Source organism: Trachurus trachurus (genome assembly GCF_905171665.1).
Source record: "Trachurus trachurus genome assembly, chromosome: 24".
Classification (NCBI taxonomy): Eukaryota; Metazoa; Chordata; class Actinopteri; order Carangiformes; family Carangidae; genus Trachurus; species Trachurus trachurus.
This window is the reverse complement of record NC_139910.1, coordinates 11,637,605-11,655,449: the sequence shown is the minus strand read 5'-3', so window position 1 is coordinate 11,655,449 and position 17,845 is coordinate 11,637,605.

Sequence of the window (17,845 nt, the reverse complement as noted above, 5' to 3'; positions counted from 1 at the left end):
ATTGCGTAATTGTCCCGAAAAAAATTAAATAAGTCTATATTTTAAGCTTGTTTGTAGCGGAAGCTTCTCGAAGCTCCTCTTCCTGGTCCGTCCAAATCTCGCGTGATTTGCGCCGACGTCAGTGCGGTTACTGCGAATCACGCAAATTGATCAATTTTTTTTGTGTGTGTTTTTTTACGAAGAGCTCTGGTGTCCCTTTGCAACCGTTGCATTGAAATGCACTGCTACGCCAAGACCCCCTGTAACTCAGAGAAGGGACGGTGGACTCTGAAAATTCTTCCAGCCCTTAGTCAATATGAGGGTGAGTAGATAATGATCGAAATATCATTCTAGGGTGAACTATCCCTTTAACCAACATGTTGCATATTTTCTCTTTAATCAGAAAAGGGAACAGTTTTTTGGTTTTATAGATGTGTTTTAAGGTATTGGTGAAAAACCGTTCAGCAATATGCCCTGTTCCTCTAGAGTCTAGGATGTCAGCACACCTGGCTTTTGTTTGTTTTGTTTCTAAAAAATAGTGAACAAATTCCATGTGAAACCACAAATTGGCAGATTTTTAAATTCTCCCAGTCTTTCTGTTAAACTACAGTATGTTGAGATTGGTTGAAGCTTTATACAGCTAAACACTCTGTAAGAAAGCATATGAGTTCACTTAAAGACATTTTTGACATAGAAACGAAAGTAGGCGGTGTTAGAGAAAGTGTCCCTCCATTTCAAACATTAAATACATCTAAGTGACTTCTCATAAGCGCCACTCTCTTTGTTAATGAGAGATATTGATGAGATTACCGTAATCCATTACTCGACACGCTCGTCCATTAGTCCGTGTGTCTGTGTGTCAGCTGCCATGTGCTCTGTTGGATCAATGCTCTTCTACGACCACTGACCTGGAAAAAGCTGAAAAAGCTTTGGCTGCTCTGCTATCAATAGACAGTCTAATTAAGAGCAGCACCCTCAGAGTAAGCTCTGCTCAGCCGGCAAAGACACTTGGTAGGATTGTATGAAAATTCACTCTCATTAAACTCAAACCTGAAGCTTCTGCAGATTAACAGCCGAGCCGCTGTGATTCTCGTTCGCTTTGACTTTGACCCCGTAATACATTATCATGAGAAGATATGACGTTTGTGGGAAAATGTTAAAGAATCAGCGGTAGTTTTGGTAACCCTTTATATTAACAGGCCTCTAATTATGTGATAATGTGAAGAAATATGTGTTTATATGAGTTTATGTTTGCCTTTATTTTTTTCATAAAGGCTAAAGATTACACTTGCTTTTCATGCTTCAGAATTTTTGGGAAAAGCCAGAATTTTTCTCCACCAAGTCCTTGCAATTGACCGATATTTCTGGGCTACCTGTATTTCTACACAATCAGTTGTTATTTCTTGGCTATATTTCTCGACTTTACTATGAAATTGACCGTTATTTCTAGGGTATTTCGAGATATTATGACGCAATTACTTGTTATTCCTTTGCTATTTTTTGACATTATCACGTAATTAGCGGCTTGTACATTAGTAAAAGTTTTATTGTAGTTTTATTATCCCGAACTATAGTTATGGGGTGTCTCCACAATTTTCTGCATGAAATTTTAAGTCATGGATGTCCTTGCCTATCATAGCAGGGGGTTATCCTGGCCCTGAAGGAGTCCATCTGTTCAGCCTGGAGTGAAAAGTATTGGATCTCTTCTAGGTCAGGGCTTACACAATAATGAGACAGGATTGGGGTAGAACTCTTTAAAATCAGAGCTATCCACTGGACCGTGGATCATCTGCCAGTTGCGACAATTAGAGGGGGAACACATCCGTGCAGACGGGACTCAAACCAATGGAACGGACAAGCAGCACAGCTTGCCTCTACTCCCAGAGTGGCAGCGCCAAGCAGGGCCAGCCATCACAGAGACACTGGGCCCCCTTTGCACCCTTCTGCGCCACGGTTAATGGCGACCAGGTCTGGCTGGAGGAGCTGATAGGCCTTTCTTCTAATCAGTCGTCCCCCAGCAGCAGCAGCCCGGGAGGCAGCAGCGGTGAAGGCACCGGCAGCTTGTACAGCTGGAGCTCGGGAGTGACCTGCCTCTTGCACAGCTCAATCAAGAAACAGAGCCGGGAAGCTTTTCAAACTCGACTCAGCGAGGAGGGACGGTGGGGGGAGCTCGCAGCATGTCCGTCCAGATGGACTCATGGCAGAGGTCGTCCACAGGCAGATCAGGGAGGAGGCAATAATCATAACAAACGACATGCACGGCCAGAGAGAGGTGGGTTGTGTAAGGGGAGGGGCTCGGCGCAAACCAGCACCAGCACCAGAAGTGTGAAACTACAGTTGCTGCTGGAGGAAAAGATTGAAACCAAACTCAAGTTTTCACAGTTCCTGGATGAGGTGTCGTCCAACGTGCTCAACCCAAACAGCCTGCAGGCATTTGGGAGACCGGTTTCGCCCTCCAGCTCCACCACCACCACCACCACCACAAACCCAGATCTGACTGAAGAAAAGATCCAAGTGGTGAGTCAGTGGAGCCCCAGGCCGCCCTGCTCGATGGCCCAGCAGCACGGCTCTTTGCTCAAGCAGAAGAAGCCCCAAGAAGAGCAGACTCCCCGTGACCTGACACAGAAACCATATCTGGAGACAGACATCGATGCTGTGAGGGCCGACGATGATGATGATGAGCCGGAGTATCAGGAGATAAAAGCGGATGCGACGACGCCACAGCTGGATTTAGACGAGAAAAACGTGATTCCACCTCCTCTGCAGTTCTGTCAAGGGTTTGAGATGAAGAGTCCCTGTCCTGAGTTTTACCGCGACTTCCCCAGATACCCCTACAGATCTGTCTCCCTGCCCAGGGGCATCAACATGGTGAGTGATGAAAGCTGTCCCATGCAGTCTTTTATCAAAGCCAGGCCTCTGAACATATGTTGTGATTGGATCTGATTTTTCCTCTTTTTCCTCCCAAAGTCTGAAGTGATGAAGTCTTTGGATGATTTGAGAGAGATGTACTTGATTTTTCAAGGGTCTTTTTGTTGCACTATTGAGAGTGTAAAGAGGTGCAGCGGAAAAAAAGAGTAAGATAATTTAGATTTTTTGTCGAATGCAGTTTTTTGTTTTATTCAAGATTTTAAACAAAAATATACAGACTAACAGAAGATGGAGAGGGGATGTTGAACACTCGTAGCCTTAGATGCAAAAAACATAACCAACGATTCGACCGTAATGATCTTCGTCAGGGTATGACAAACAAAAATGTACAGGAAACAATACAAGCATCAGCAACAACAAAAAGAGAAGAAACACATGCAAGAAATATAGAAAACACTATGAAAGAAAATAAGAATATTATTAGTATTGGCTACTTTTTTTTTTTTACTTTTTTTAACTTTCTGGCCACTTGGGGGCAACAAAAATAATCCGTGAGCACGATATTGATTTAGCAAAACCTCATGTAGTTAACACAAATTTAATAGCGAACAGTTGCTTTTTTTCCACATCTGGCAGAAACAGATGTTATCATTCATTTGGACTCAAGTTTCTGAACATCTGGCCCTTTAACGTCCACATTTCACTCTCTTTTATCTCTTTTGTTTTTGTTCTCCGGCCGCTAACTAGCTGGTTGTTTTTTGCTCCCCAGTTAGTAGCTATTTTTGACTCTTTGCTGTTTAGTGCTGTAATAACTGTTGTCTTCTCCTGCATCTAAAATGATACTGATGAGAGAAGTGAGAGTGAATTAAAAAAAACAGTGCAGTTGTGGGCCAATAAGATGAGCTGGAGGATGCTAATAAGCAGCAGCAGCCCTGTTGTAAATTCTCTTGTGGTTTGTCAAGACAAGCAACCCCTTTCAAATTTGACCTACTGGTAAATATAAAACTATGTGATAAAAAAAAAACCAGCAGATGATTGACACAGACATGCTGCTACTCATAGTTCAACAGGTTCAGATGGATGAGCTGGAGCGCTCCTTACTGACCAGTGAACAGTGTTTTTTATTGTTTTTGTTTTTTTTCGGGTTGTGCTCATTAGCATTCTGCCCATCAGCAGCTCCTCCACACAAACAATCTCAAACTGAACAATGCAGTCATTTACTGAGTCGGCCCACTCACCACCATTTATTGTCTGACAATCCATTATTTACTCAGCTTGAGACATAACCTTGCTAAAATGGCCGTGGATGCAGAGAACCTGTTTAAACAACTGTTTTTATTTCCTGCAGGAATAGCAACTGGTGGTTTCCTTGTGCTTGTAACAGGAGGACAGTTTGCAAACACTGCATCAGAAGTATCACAGCACTGAAATGTCATTGCAGTTATAGATAATCCAATTTCCTACTGATGAAAAGTGCATTATTTCAATCATTAAAAATAATTAAATAATATTATTTTGCATTCCCTTAACAATGGGAAGCATCTCTGAGCTACCGATTCGACTGTTACCAGTCTTGTCGATGTTTACCCACAAACCCAAAACACACCTGACCAGATCTCCAAAATAGGACCCACTGCCGTTAAATAATAAAAAAAAAAAAATCACATTGCCTTAATTTATTGTCTGATTAAAATTCAGCCTTTGCCGTCACCTTAGCAACTGCTTGAAAAAAGGTGGGCGGTGTGGGGGCTGCGAGGCAGGCATGCGAGCCTGTTGGTGTTCATCGCGCCGTAGTGTGTGTGTGTGTGTGTGTGTGAGAGAGAGTCTGAGAGTGTGTGTCGCTGCAAAGTTTCATCTCCTCACACAAGTCCTCGCAGTAACGAAACATTCTTCACAGGCACACGACCTTCATGCTGTGCGCTCGCCGAAGTAGAAGACTCAAACTTAAATCCGTCGACTCGAGCATCATAAAACGTTTCTTTGCCGATGATATTCTACCCGCGTTCTGTTCTGTTCTGTTCTGTTCTGACCCCCGGAGATCAAACAATCTGCACGCGAAAACCGCCACTATACTCTTCGTTCATCAATTACACCAGTGAACACGCACCGTTTTTCTGCCTTTTTTTTTTTTTAGAGCCACAGATGTTTTAAACCTACTCCGCCGAATGACAAACCGCAGCGGCAGATGCCACACTCGATCAGGCCTGCACCCGAAGTCTGAATGGAGATGAGAATATTCTCAAGATGATGCATAATTCATTGCCTTCAAGAATAAGAGAAAAAAAAAAAAAAGGGCAGCAACAGACTTGTATGAAACGTATTCTCCCTAACAGCCTGAGACTTGAAATGTAAGATTCAACAGATTGAACCACCTGTTCCCCCCCTCACCTCACCCCCAGTCTCCCCTCTTCCTCTGTCTTTGTCCACATCTCCCCTCCCTCCCTCCCTCCCTCTCTCCCTCTCTCAGATTCAGCACCTCGACTCGATATTGAGTTGCTGCCAGTATCCCTCATGGGGGGGCTTGCCATGTATCTGCAGTCTGGCTGCAATGGAGGTTTCCGCTCTCCCTTCGCGCTCCCTCCTTCCCTCTCTCCTCTCTCCTCTCGCCTACCCCTCCCCTCCTCTTCCTCCTCCTCCTCCTCCTCCTCTCTCTCTCACCCTCTCACACTCTTGGTTATGATATGATCCTTCTCTTCTCACCTTAAGTAAGCGTAGATGTGGACGGCAGCCGAGTGCAGTCTGATGATGATGATGATGATGATGAGCGTTGCATGGGCTCGCTCACGCGCAGGAGTGGAGGCGAGAGAGGGGGGGGAGTGTGGGGGGGTGAGCGAATGAGGGAGCAGGGGGAGAAAGAAAAAAAAGAGATAGGGAAGGAAGGGAGGAGGGAGAAACATAAACAAAAACAGAGGGAAACAGAGAGCGTGCCTGCTGAATATGTATGTTTTCGTTTCTTTTTGGGATGTGTGCTCCAGTTTGCTCCTGCATGGGCCAGTTTTTTAAATTTTTTTAATTGATGGATCTCCTCCACTCACATACTGTTGTTGTTGTTGTCCTTTAGGTGCCTGATGAAGAGGTGGACCATATAGACACTATCAGGTAACCTCCCCTCCCTTCCTCCCTCCCTCCCTCCCTCCCTTCCTCTTCTCACTCTCTTTCTTTCTCCATCTCTCTTTCTGCACATATCTTTCAGCGCTCCATCATCACGCCCCCGCGTTCCCCCTGTCTTCTTCCTTTAAGCTCCTTCCCTCCCACTCTTCCTCTCCGTCTTTCTACTCTTGCACAGTCTCTCTCTCTTCCTCTCTCTCACTCCCTCTCTGTCTTCTCTACTGGCTCAACAACTAGTACTGCTGCTGCTGCTGCTGCTTCAGCTGCTGCTACTGCTGTTGCTGCTGCTGCTGCTGCTGGAGTGGCGTGGTGGTGTCGGAGGTGGCGGCGGCAGTGGATGAGGTGGTGGTGTGGTGTGGTGTGGTGTGGTGTGCATGTGTCGGGGTTTCTCTGAGCTTTAAGGGAGAGCTGGGGTAAGCCAATCCAGATCGCATACAGAAGAGGGGGTTTTCTCCGTTTCCCCCGGCGAGGCTCAGCTCAGGCAGCAGGATTTTTATCTCTCGGTCTCTCCAGGATGAAGCTCTGCGTGAGCGGAAGGTACTGCCTCACTGTTTTTTGCGTCTTTGATTTGGATTACAAAAGCTGCCTTGATTGTGGCTGTGTTTGCGTGTGTCTGTGTGTGTGTGTGTGAATGTGCGTGTAATGTGCTCATCTGTATGTGATGTGGCTGCGCTCGCCAGTGTCAGTTCGTGCTCTCCTGTGTACTGATGCAGTGCTGTTAGGAACGATCTGCTTTTCTGATAGTTTGTTCAAAGATAGAAGAGAGGGTGTTTTATTTTGGTTTGTACGCAGGAAACCTCTTGGCTTGAAATTCACTGCAGTATATGTGGCGTTACTGTAAAAGCTTCTCTTTTTTTTTGTCTGAGGCATCAATCAAAAAGGGCTTTTTGATTAGTCTTATAATATAGTAGGCCTTAGGTTGTAAATATGTCCATCTATGACTCTTATGCGTACACGCTTCTGCATGATTTCGGAGCGTCACCTGTCGGAATGCACCTATAACAATAATGAATTGCTCTGCATGATAGTGCTGCTTTACCAGTATGAATAACTAAGCAATAGCAGCTCTGATTAGTGATTTAATTTTTTTTTTTTTTTTTTTGTGGATGTTAATGAACCCGACAGTCTAAAATCTTCACATGAAACCAAGGTAATGACTGAACGGATGCTTTCACAAACAAATTTTAATGAGCTCATTACAAAATTGAAAGTGTTCACCCACTTTTCTGATTAAAGTTGCATTACAGGGGAATTAAGGCAGCAAGGCAAACATGACGAGATGCAGGAGTGGGCTTTTTGCAGCCCCCCCCCCCCTCCCCTTACGCTTATTCTCTTTTTCTTTTAGCCTATTGTCCTACAGCAGATACGTTTTAATTAATACTATTACTTATGAACCATTATTAATCTAGCGCAGATGGAAATAGATCCCGAGCTTTCCCTTTTGTGTTCGATTACTGATGGTGTTATTACGATTTCAGGCAGATTACAGTTTAAAAGCCATTTAACGAGCCGATGAGGGGTAATTAATCTGACGGGGAGTTTCTCCAATATGAGGCATCAATTGTTCTCACCTCTGTGTCACAGCTTTAATTGAATTATAGCAGCTCTGCCAAGATAAGAGGGGGTAGTCCCACGCGCCCCCCCCTCACCCCCCCACCTCCCACCCCCTTTGCTCTTTGCTTAATAGGAAACAAGGTCACCTGTGGCCTCCGAAGAAGCCGTGACAAGGTTAAACAGGAAGCCAGATCTACCTGGGGGTCTGACCTCACCTCTACATCCCACCCCCCACCCCATCCCACACCCACACCTCATCTCCAGACGCCTTCCAGTCTAAATGATGAAATGTCCTGAAATCACTCCTCTCTCTCGCTCTTGCTCTCCTTCTCTCTCTCTCACTTTTTCACTTTCTCTCTCTTTCGCAATTTCCGTCCCTCCCTTGGCCGGGCTCCTGCATCAGGGGCCTGTGGCTGAGATTGATCTGTAAATTTTACATGTAGACTCATCGAAGCGCCAGAGCTCCACCGCAGAGCAGGGGAGACTTCAGTTGGACAAACATGTTTATAGTTTTTTTTTTTTTTTTTTAAAGCAGAAGTAAGCGATCCGGTCGTTTTGGCTAACTTCTTGTCAGCCGATGGAGTTAGCAGTCCCCGCCCTCGTCCCTACGTCACCACATTCACGCGCATCCCTTGGCTGCACACACAGAGAGGACCACCCCTTTATGCCGTTCTCTCTCCTCATTGGATAAAGGTCGTAGGATACAAGGAAAGTTTTCTCCTCGGCTTACAGCAGAGCAGAGTGACTGACAGACCCGTGTTTCGGACCAAACACTCTATATAAGTGTTTGCCGTCGGAAGAGAAAACTTTTTAAGACTTATATTAACACAAACATTACGCTTATTTCTGCTTTAAAGTTGCAAATTTTCAAGCAAATGTCAAATGTTGATCTTCTGCTTTAATTCAATCAATTGATCAATCAAATCAATTTAAAGTGTTTTGAGATTGACATCATTTGAGCACCAAAAAAGAAAGAAAGAAAGAAACTGTAAGAGCTGATCTTCTGGGATGTTTGACAGACCAAACTGAACTATTATTATGCTGCTCTCTGGAACAGAGATGATGAAATGTCATACATACTTTGGTGGCAAGACAAACAAAATACCAAAGTTTAACATAGTTTTATAGTTTTTACAATATTGACGGACGCTGTTTTGTTTTTCATCCAAATTGCATTTTGGCAATGGTCGAGTTGGCATATCATTGCTACTAATTGTAAAATATCATCAATTGTACGTTTCAGCACATACTGAATATTTTGGTGACTGTTCAGGTGACACTGTACAATTCACACCATTTTCAATCTCATCAAACCACTCAAACCCCTTTTGAGTCTGTCATTTCCCCCCATGTATTTTGTTTTGCATTTTTGGACATGAACTTTTTCATTTTCTCGCTGAGAGTTGTATAAAATAGTCAGTACTCGTCTCGTTTGTGTAAATCATGAAGCTGCAGCCAGGAGGTAGTTAGTTTAGCTTAGCAATAAAGATTGCAGTCTGGCAGACTTCATTTCATAGGAGGAGTTACCATATTAACACAATATAATGGTTTTCCTGCTAGTTAACAGTTTTCCCATCAATATGCAATCCATAATTACACTACATTATGTTATTTTCCTGAAAGCTCCACCTGAATTTAATAGATACAGTGCTGCATTGAATGGACAGTAATATAGTTTTTTTTTTTTTACCAGCAAGACCTTTGTGTCTTTCTATTTAGCTTTGTCACTGTTGTTATTGATTCAGGCAACCAGATGAGTTAAAAGCAATAACACAGGAAGACTGGCTGTGGCCATCTCAAGTTCAACTGGTTCAACTTCAGACTACGTAAATGGCAATTGTTCCCAAGTCTTATCAACCGTTACATACAGTACACTGCAGCATCACATCTTGTGAAATAGCAACTTTTACGATACAGTTTTTGTACGGATCAAAGAAAACAACGTTTTTTCTTTATCTTTAATGTCCACAGGGGTGAAAAATGTGCCCTTTTGTCACAGGCTGGTTAACACACACAAACAATAATGGATTCCAGTGTGAACGATGGCTACAGCTCCAACTGAGCTATTGCATTTGGCATAAAGGAATTTCAGTTGATAGAAAACCAGAAATATTAAAAACTTCAGCCTTTGTTTCGTCCCTGATGAATTGGGTGTCCTCTGAATCACTCTGATTTTAGATCAAGTGTTGATAGAGAGGAGCAACAGCAGACATATTTGAGTGAGAGTGCTGTGGGAGAGAGCGGTCTGGTCTGAAGAGGCTAGAGGTTAGTTTTGATCTGCCTAAGTGGACAGAGCTGGTATAACAGACTAATGCTCTTCTCTGTCCTCTGTGGTTTGAGCCGTCAGCCTCTCTCCCACTCTGTCTGTTGGTCTCCTGAAGCACTGACAGCTCCTCTGGGGGTCATTAAGTGTATCTTATCATCTCAACCCCATTATTCCTCCTCGCCTTTGCCCTCTTCAGCACCAGCGGTCAGATTTTACAGGTCAGCTTTATTCCTCATGATGATGAAGCAGTCGGCCATGTAAATGCCTGAAAGGCTTCATTGCATAACAAAATTTTCTTTTTTTGGCAGTTTGACTCCAGTTGAATATTTACATATTAATCTACAGTATGCGTTGAGTCAATTACCCTCCTGAAAGAAGGGCACAATGACGCTGCTTTAATGAAATTTAAAGTGAGACTGTAACTTTTACTGGACAGCAGCCACCGTGACGACAAGAGCAATGCTAAATGCTTAACGGCTGATTTAGCATATAGCTAAAATGCTACATAAGCAGAGAGGGATCTTAAAGTTAGCAAAGTGACTGCAACATTGACTAACATGAACCACCAGAGGGTTGGTGATGTTTCCTGACCAAGCTGTGTCATCCTGAAACGACTGGACTGAATTAAATGTTTTCTTTGCTTTGCTGTGTACACCAGAAAACAAGGACCAGGCACATTTTAGTTTGTATCAAAGTAAATGGGAGTAGCAAGGGAAAGGGACAATAGCTTTTAAAATAGTTTGGCTTTTTGGTTGATGGTTTTTGTATCTTAGGATGAAAACGGTGGGACACAAGAGAGAAAAACACATAAGTTGCAGTTATGTGTAAAAAACAACAACACAACTTCGCTCCTCTAAACTTTGGAAATATTATAAACAATGACATATACTATGAAATAGCTTTATGAAACAGCCATTATTGCCTAGAGCTAAATAAAAAGATAAACTGTCCGTGAGTGACAGAAATCATACGCATAAGCACAGCAGGCAAGGTGAACAGTTAAAGTATTTTTCCAAAAATGCTGAACTTGCTTTAAATCCCCATTTAAACCAAAGTGACCCTTTTAAATTTGAATTGCACTGACCCTCCTAATGAGCGGTATCAAACTGTGACGGAGTTTTAAAGGAAATCAAACATGTAAATGAATGCCTCCTAAAAGTTTCTCTGTTGCTCATTTGACTGTGATGATCCCAAGCTTGAGGTCACAGAGAAACTTATTTCTTTATTTTTATATGCCACTACATTACATTAATGGCAGTATGCTGGAAAAGCTGTTAGTGCTATATAGCTTTCTATATCCTCTCAGTATTGTGTCTTTATTTGTGAGTACTTCATTCATGCATCCCTGAGTCGAGGCCTTTTAGACTGCCTCTTGAGAGTCATGGATGGACCAGTAAGTACAGCTGAGCCGCCTGCTATATGTGTATAAGAGCATAAGGCAAATGCTTATGGAGTGCGCACACACACACACACACGAACACATACATTCCTGCCTTCCCAACTGGCGACCATAACTTCTAGCCTTTTTTAAAAACAAAAAACACATATCAAACTTTTATTTTAAGGTCTCCTTTAATAATACAACGGCAAAACTGCCTACACAGTTTTCTTTAAATGTGCAACTCTGGCTGGTTTCTACCTATCAAAGAGAGGAGCTTGTACAATGGCTTTCTTGAAGTCTTAGAAAAAAATGGATAATTTAATGTTTCTTTGCTAAGTATTCACTGTTCCACTCTAATCGCATTTTAATGTATGTAAACTAATATCGTTAATGTGGTGTTGCTCCCTGTTGACATGAGATAAGCGAGACCAAAAGGCACATTTCAAAGAGACATTTAACAACGTTATCAAAAACAGTATGTATGCGACGAATGTAAGTCTCTATTGATGTCGTTGGCTAAAAGAATGCTGATTAGCTCAGTACCACAGTTTTATTATAGATAAAAAATAAAAAAATCCCAGCATTTCAACAACAGCAAAAAAATGCCTCAACCTCACATTTCAATAAAACCTGAACGGCTTGTGGTTTCCATTCCACAACCCACTGCCTCTGTCCGTCCAGAGGGTCGGGGACACTGCAGCAGGATCGGCTTATGAATAAAGACGTCAAGCCAACATCCTCAGAACTTCCTCTAACACACCAAGTTATATGGTCAGAGAGTTTCTTAGAGGACTTAGGTCTTTCATCTGGGCATTGGCCTTGAAAATTCAGCAAAGCTTGAACCCAATGGCCTTAAGACTTCAGAGCAATCTTCTAACACCTTGAGTCATTTAGTCAGAGATTTCGCAGCTGTACTTCTTAGAACATTTGAGTCCTGACATTAAAATTCAGTGAGCATAATAAAGATCTAACCCACGTTCTCAAAACTTCCAAGCATGCTGCCTATACTGTAACACCCTGAGCTAGTTATAAAAAGACACTTGACCAACATTTGTCAGAACCTTTGACAGATAGTATCTTAAGTTTCTTTAAGAGACTTCATTGCTATGCCCGGAGATGGAAGCAAAGACTTCAAAACCTGGTGGTCCTCTGAGCTATTTGACCAAAAGTATTTGAGCTTCGTGTCTTGAAGCATTTCTCTTTGGACACTGCAAAATTTTATGAGCACTACAATGATCAAACCCTTTACATCAAAACTTGTTCGTGCTTTTTAGAACTTTTTAAAAGCTAACATTAGGTTTTCAGTCTTCACTTTGGGGTGTTGGACCTAAGAATCCACTTTATGGAAAAGCAACAGGAAGCAACTGGATAATTCAGAAGAAGTTTTGAGGGTGTGCGTTTGATCCCCAAGCAACTTGTTGTATTTTCAAAATCAATATGCAGAGGGAAAGTTAAAAAAGTATGTAAAAAGGAGTCAAACGTGGACTTTATTGTGTGGTGGCGAGTATGTTGGTGATTGTAGCTACCAGTGGTGCAATGAATGTCTGGTCCAGAACCTTTCCATTGTTGGTAACTGGACCGTAAGAACCGATCCTGCGACAGAAAGTGAATGAGGACACTTCCAGAGAGACAAAAACAGACTGGTTCCCTCAGTACGCAATTTGTCAAATAAGAGGTCTCAGTCTGAAAGCCTGCCTGGAGCGTCAAGCCATGAAAAAAATATATGTGAATGACTCGATAAAATCATTGCATTACCCTCCAGAGTCGGTGCCGAGTATGAACTTTATCACTCAAACACCTGCAGGTACCCTCTTGGCTAAAATTAAAATAGATTAAAAATAAGTTTTGGACGTAACTATATCATGAGTTATGGCACGACAAACAGTGGACCTCCAAAATGTCTAAAGTTGGCTCACCAAATCACTGTCGCTGAGTGTGTAACGACACACAAACACACACAGATACATGGAAACATGGAGCAGTATGCTGCAGGCTATAGCACATTTGCAGAGGTGGTTCCTGCGTTGTGTCTAATCACTACCTGTCCATTCGAGCTCCACTCGTAAACAATATGTTGTGATGGTGGGCGGTGTGCTGTGTGTACTGTATATGTGTGTGTTTGTGCATGTGTGTGTGTGTATCTCTCTGTGTTTGTGTGTGTGTATCTGTGTTTGTGTCTCTTTTATTTTTAATGAGCTGAACCCTTTAGAAAGCTTTGTGTTCCTCTGTGTCCCATTGTGTTTTTGGTCATGGCTGAAAAAATAGCAAAACACCAGCTCCTATTTTTGTGCTAAAATGAGACAAACGCCACAATATTTAGGAAACTATGTATTTTTATCAGAGAATTAGGCTACCGTTCGGCCAATGACTCGCAAAGGCAAAAACCATGAGGAGATTGAACAAAGAGACTAGACAGATTTGGGATGTTGTTGTTTTTTTTTCTTTGTGTGTGTGTTTTTTCAACTCTGAAGTTTCTGAACAGATTGACTTGCTTAGGTAATCCAGAACCACTGACTCGTAACACACAGTAATTACCAGAAACTCCAAACTTTTGAGTTTTCGAATTTAGGGAGCTGTTTCAGCGCAAGTGTTTGGATTCTAGGTCTGAGGTCTCAGTAGCTTTCCTAGGACAGCTCTCAGTAGGATTCACTGGCACCGTAACATGGTTTTCTTGTCTGGAGGGTGATGCTGTTTTTTGTAGAACAGCATGTGCTTAGAGTGTGTGTGTGTGTGTTTTTGTGTCAGTGCTCTCTATGACTCAAAGGCTTTTCTTGCCATGACCGTACTCCAAACTTCTGTTTACTTCAGCTTGCATAATTTGTCGAAAAAGAAAAAAAAAAGTTTTAGTGACATTATTTTAAATTATTTTGTATTTGTCTTATTTATGTTGGCATACAAAATACAAACACAAGTTTTAGCTACACAGTCACTTTGTCTTACACCATTTTTCCTGTTGCAGTAGCAAACACAACCATTGGGACTTTTCTTTTTCTTTTTGGTTTACTTGTATAGGGACACGTACGAAGTGATGCCACGTAGTGAACCATTAATAGCCTAAGTTGATTTAAAGTGCCTGACCCAGGATAAAAACAATTCAATTGATCTATTGGTCTAATAGAGGGGGGAAAAACTGTTATATTTCAGCGAGGCCTCTGTATTGCCACAGTGACGTAGAGGCAGATTCACATTTTTTGCTAACATATAACATCAGCTAACATTTATTTTGCCGATTAACCTTAAAGGGACAGTTTTACAGTGTGGGAAATGGGCTTATTCACTTTCTCTCTGAGATGGATGAAAAGATCAATACCACTGTCCTGCCTGTAAGCGAAATGTAAAGCTACATCCATCAGCTTGTTAGCCTAGTTTAGCATACACACACTGGAAACAGCTAGCCTGGCTCCGGCCCAAAGGTGAAACGTCTTAAGTATAAAGGAAAGTTATTGCACCCAGCCAAGAAATAGTTGAGTGCATCACCCCTTATAAAATAAAAAACTTGTCTTGTGTACACTTACAATATATTTATATAAGATGCCAATGACCTTAAGAAGTGCTGCTAGATGGATGTTATTACTTGGACAGAGCCAGGCTAGCTGTATCCATCCGTTTCCAGTCTTTATGCTAAGCTAAGCTAACTGTCTGGTCAACTTAGCTTCATATTTATGTATCATTGGCTATTTATCTCATTTTTATCATTTAATATTTATTACCTATTACTTTTTTACTCCATGCATGTTTTTTATGGATTGATTTGTTGATGATTGATTGTGTAGCATAGAAACTGAATTTCCTTTGGGATAAATACATTTTTATTTATGTAATAGGCAGCAATCTTCTCATCCATGTCTTTTACTATTCCAAGTATAAATCCCAAACACGCAGTTCACAACCTGCTCAGGTGTCAATATTGGGACTCAATCTCATAATGTGTGTTGGATTTTTTTGGGGGGGTTCAGTGTAAGAAGATATAACTGACATATTTTTTGTGTTTGCATTTGGATCTCAGCTAGCCTCCGTCACCTTTTCTGCTCATCCTAAAATCCTCTCAGGATGGTTGTCGTGATTACCACCCCCCCTCTAACCCCCCTTGTGCCATCAGCAGCACATGAAATCCGTTCAGCGGGTCATTATCCCCTGCTGCTGCTAATGATGTTGGTAGTTGGTGTGTAACTACTTAGGTGTCTGCTCCCGAGTTAATTAAAGACGGACAGAGTAACAGACATAAACCCACACGCGCTCACTCATAGAATAGTCTACCTTAATTTGAGAGCTTTTTTTTTTCTTTTCTTTTTTTTTCAATGAGTCATACTGTACATGTCATCGGAGCTGAGCGACTGCTGCAGGTTGGCCGCCTTGTTAATCTAAAGGAATACAGGGTGGAAAGAGCATCTTCTTTGCTTTCTCTCTGTCTCTCTCTCTCTGCTGCTGCTGCTGCTGCTGGATGAGTCAGCCACTCGGGTTCCCCCGCTCTAACGCGGTCTGGGCCTGCGATAAGGGCTTTTCCTGAGAGCCAATCTATCTGCAAGGTAGATGCGATCAGGGCGGCAGTAAGGGAGAAGCAGATAGACAGAGGAGGCAGGGGGAAAGAGAGAGAGAAAGAGAGAAATGACGATTGTCAGTCGAGACTTCACACCCACTCTCTTTGCTTTTCCCCCCACTAATTTGGCGAAGGCTTCTCCCTCTTTTCCTGTCTTTGGCTAAATTGCAACTACTCTGGGTGGCAATCTCTCTCCTTTTCCCTCTTTCCCCATTTCCCAACTTTAATGTCCTCCTCCTCCTCCTGCTTCACCACCTCCCCCTTCCTCTCCTTTTCAATGCTCCGAGTTCCTCTCAAATGTCAGTGTGGCACGAGTGGGTGGCAGGCAGCGCCATCTGAACGAGCCCCGTCTCTGGTTTTTGCTGCAGTGTGAGGATTGGCTAAAGGAAGACGCGAATGAGTGAGTGAGTGAGTGAGTGAATGAGCGAGGGAGTGAGCGTGTTTGGCGGTTTGACAGCGGATACCTGACGTGCTCTGAGATGGGTTGCCTTAACAGCTGTCCTTATTTTGACTTTTATTTTAAATAGTGCTGATTTATTTCATTCAGGAGAGAAGGGGAATCGAATGGGCAGAGCCGATGCCGCAGCAAAAAAAAACACACACATATACACACAAAAGGAGTGACGTGTCGTGCAGGTACACACTCAAACAAACAAAAGCACATGGACACAAAGACACACGCTACTGTAGTATGCACCTAAATATATAAACACTTCATTCAAACGTCCATAAACCACAAAGCTTTTGGTCACCAACAATACACATACTCACACCCACCAAATCTTGCACACACACACACACACACACACACACACACACACACACACACACACACACACACACATACACATACAGACACACATATCCAAGTATGCTATGACTCAGAGGGAAGCAGCTGGAGTGAAGGCTCCAGTGGCGGTGGTGAGCTGTCACCATCTGGAGGAGTGCATGTCTCTCTCTCTCCTCAGCCAGCAGAATAAATCAACTCCCAACGACTGGGTGTCAGTGGATCACCATGTTACTCTGCCATTGTTTTTTGTTTTTTTAAATCTTAAACTTTTTTTTTTTACACATGGTATGCACATGTGTACTGTATGTGTGTGCCGCATCTATGGCTGGAACGTCCTCGGCTGCTGCAGTCACATCCTCAGTCTTGCCAGTGTTTGGTTTTCCTGAGTGGACAGTCCAGTGCTTGGATCAGAGGAGCTTTGATCAGGTTTTGACGCCCCGTCTCATCCAATAACGTGCACCATTTGTCTGCGAGCTGACGGCTGCACCTGCTCTGCGGATGTCATCGAGATGCATGGTACTGGTGGTGGTGATGGTGGTGTTGGTGGGGGTGTTGGCTCTGCAAACTGATATATTTATTTTATTTCAAAGGCCCTTGAAAGCACACTCTGCCGTTCTGTAATGGGACGGTACGTGTAAGGAATTTTTTTCTTTTTTTTGCTAAATTTAGAACAGTTTCTGTGTTTTTTGTTTTCTCTTCTGGCTGGTTTGAAGTGTCACCAGATAGAAATGTTGCAATATTTAAAATCACTATGCGATGACAGTTTTTTGTGGTTGTTTGCTTTTGTCGTCAGGCCCTGTCAAAATCGGATCAAACCACACCCACGCAGTCGCGTAGATGCAAATTAGCTGAGTCTGTGAGTGTTTAACTATTTCTCTTTGATTGTTCTTTATTTAGTTACAAATATTTAATGTTATAGTGAAATACTCCAGATTTCAAGGCAAGTTTTCAGGGGATTTAAAACCTTCTAGTTTCTTTAAATGTTAAATACATTAAGTGAGAAACCCAGATTTAAGGGATGAGTGCAAATAAGTTGAATGGATAAGGATGTAAGCTATGGAATATATACGGTCTGGCTCCCAATGGATTTCTCCTCATATGATGTTGAACCTTGCTGCATAACAGAGAGAAACTCTTGCTCTTTAAGTCTGAAAGATTGGGACCAAAGCGTGACATTTACCACTGATGTCTGATATACTTTCATTTTCACTTCCACTTTATCTTTGTGGGGAATAGCACAGTGGGACATAATGAGGAAGGAAGTACATTTTTAAAAAAAAGAAAAAACGGTCAAATTAACCTAAAAACTACATCAGCAATTGTTCAAAGTGTTTAATTGTGCATTTTCACCTTTTAAGAGCG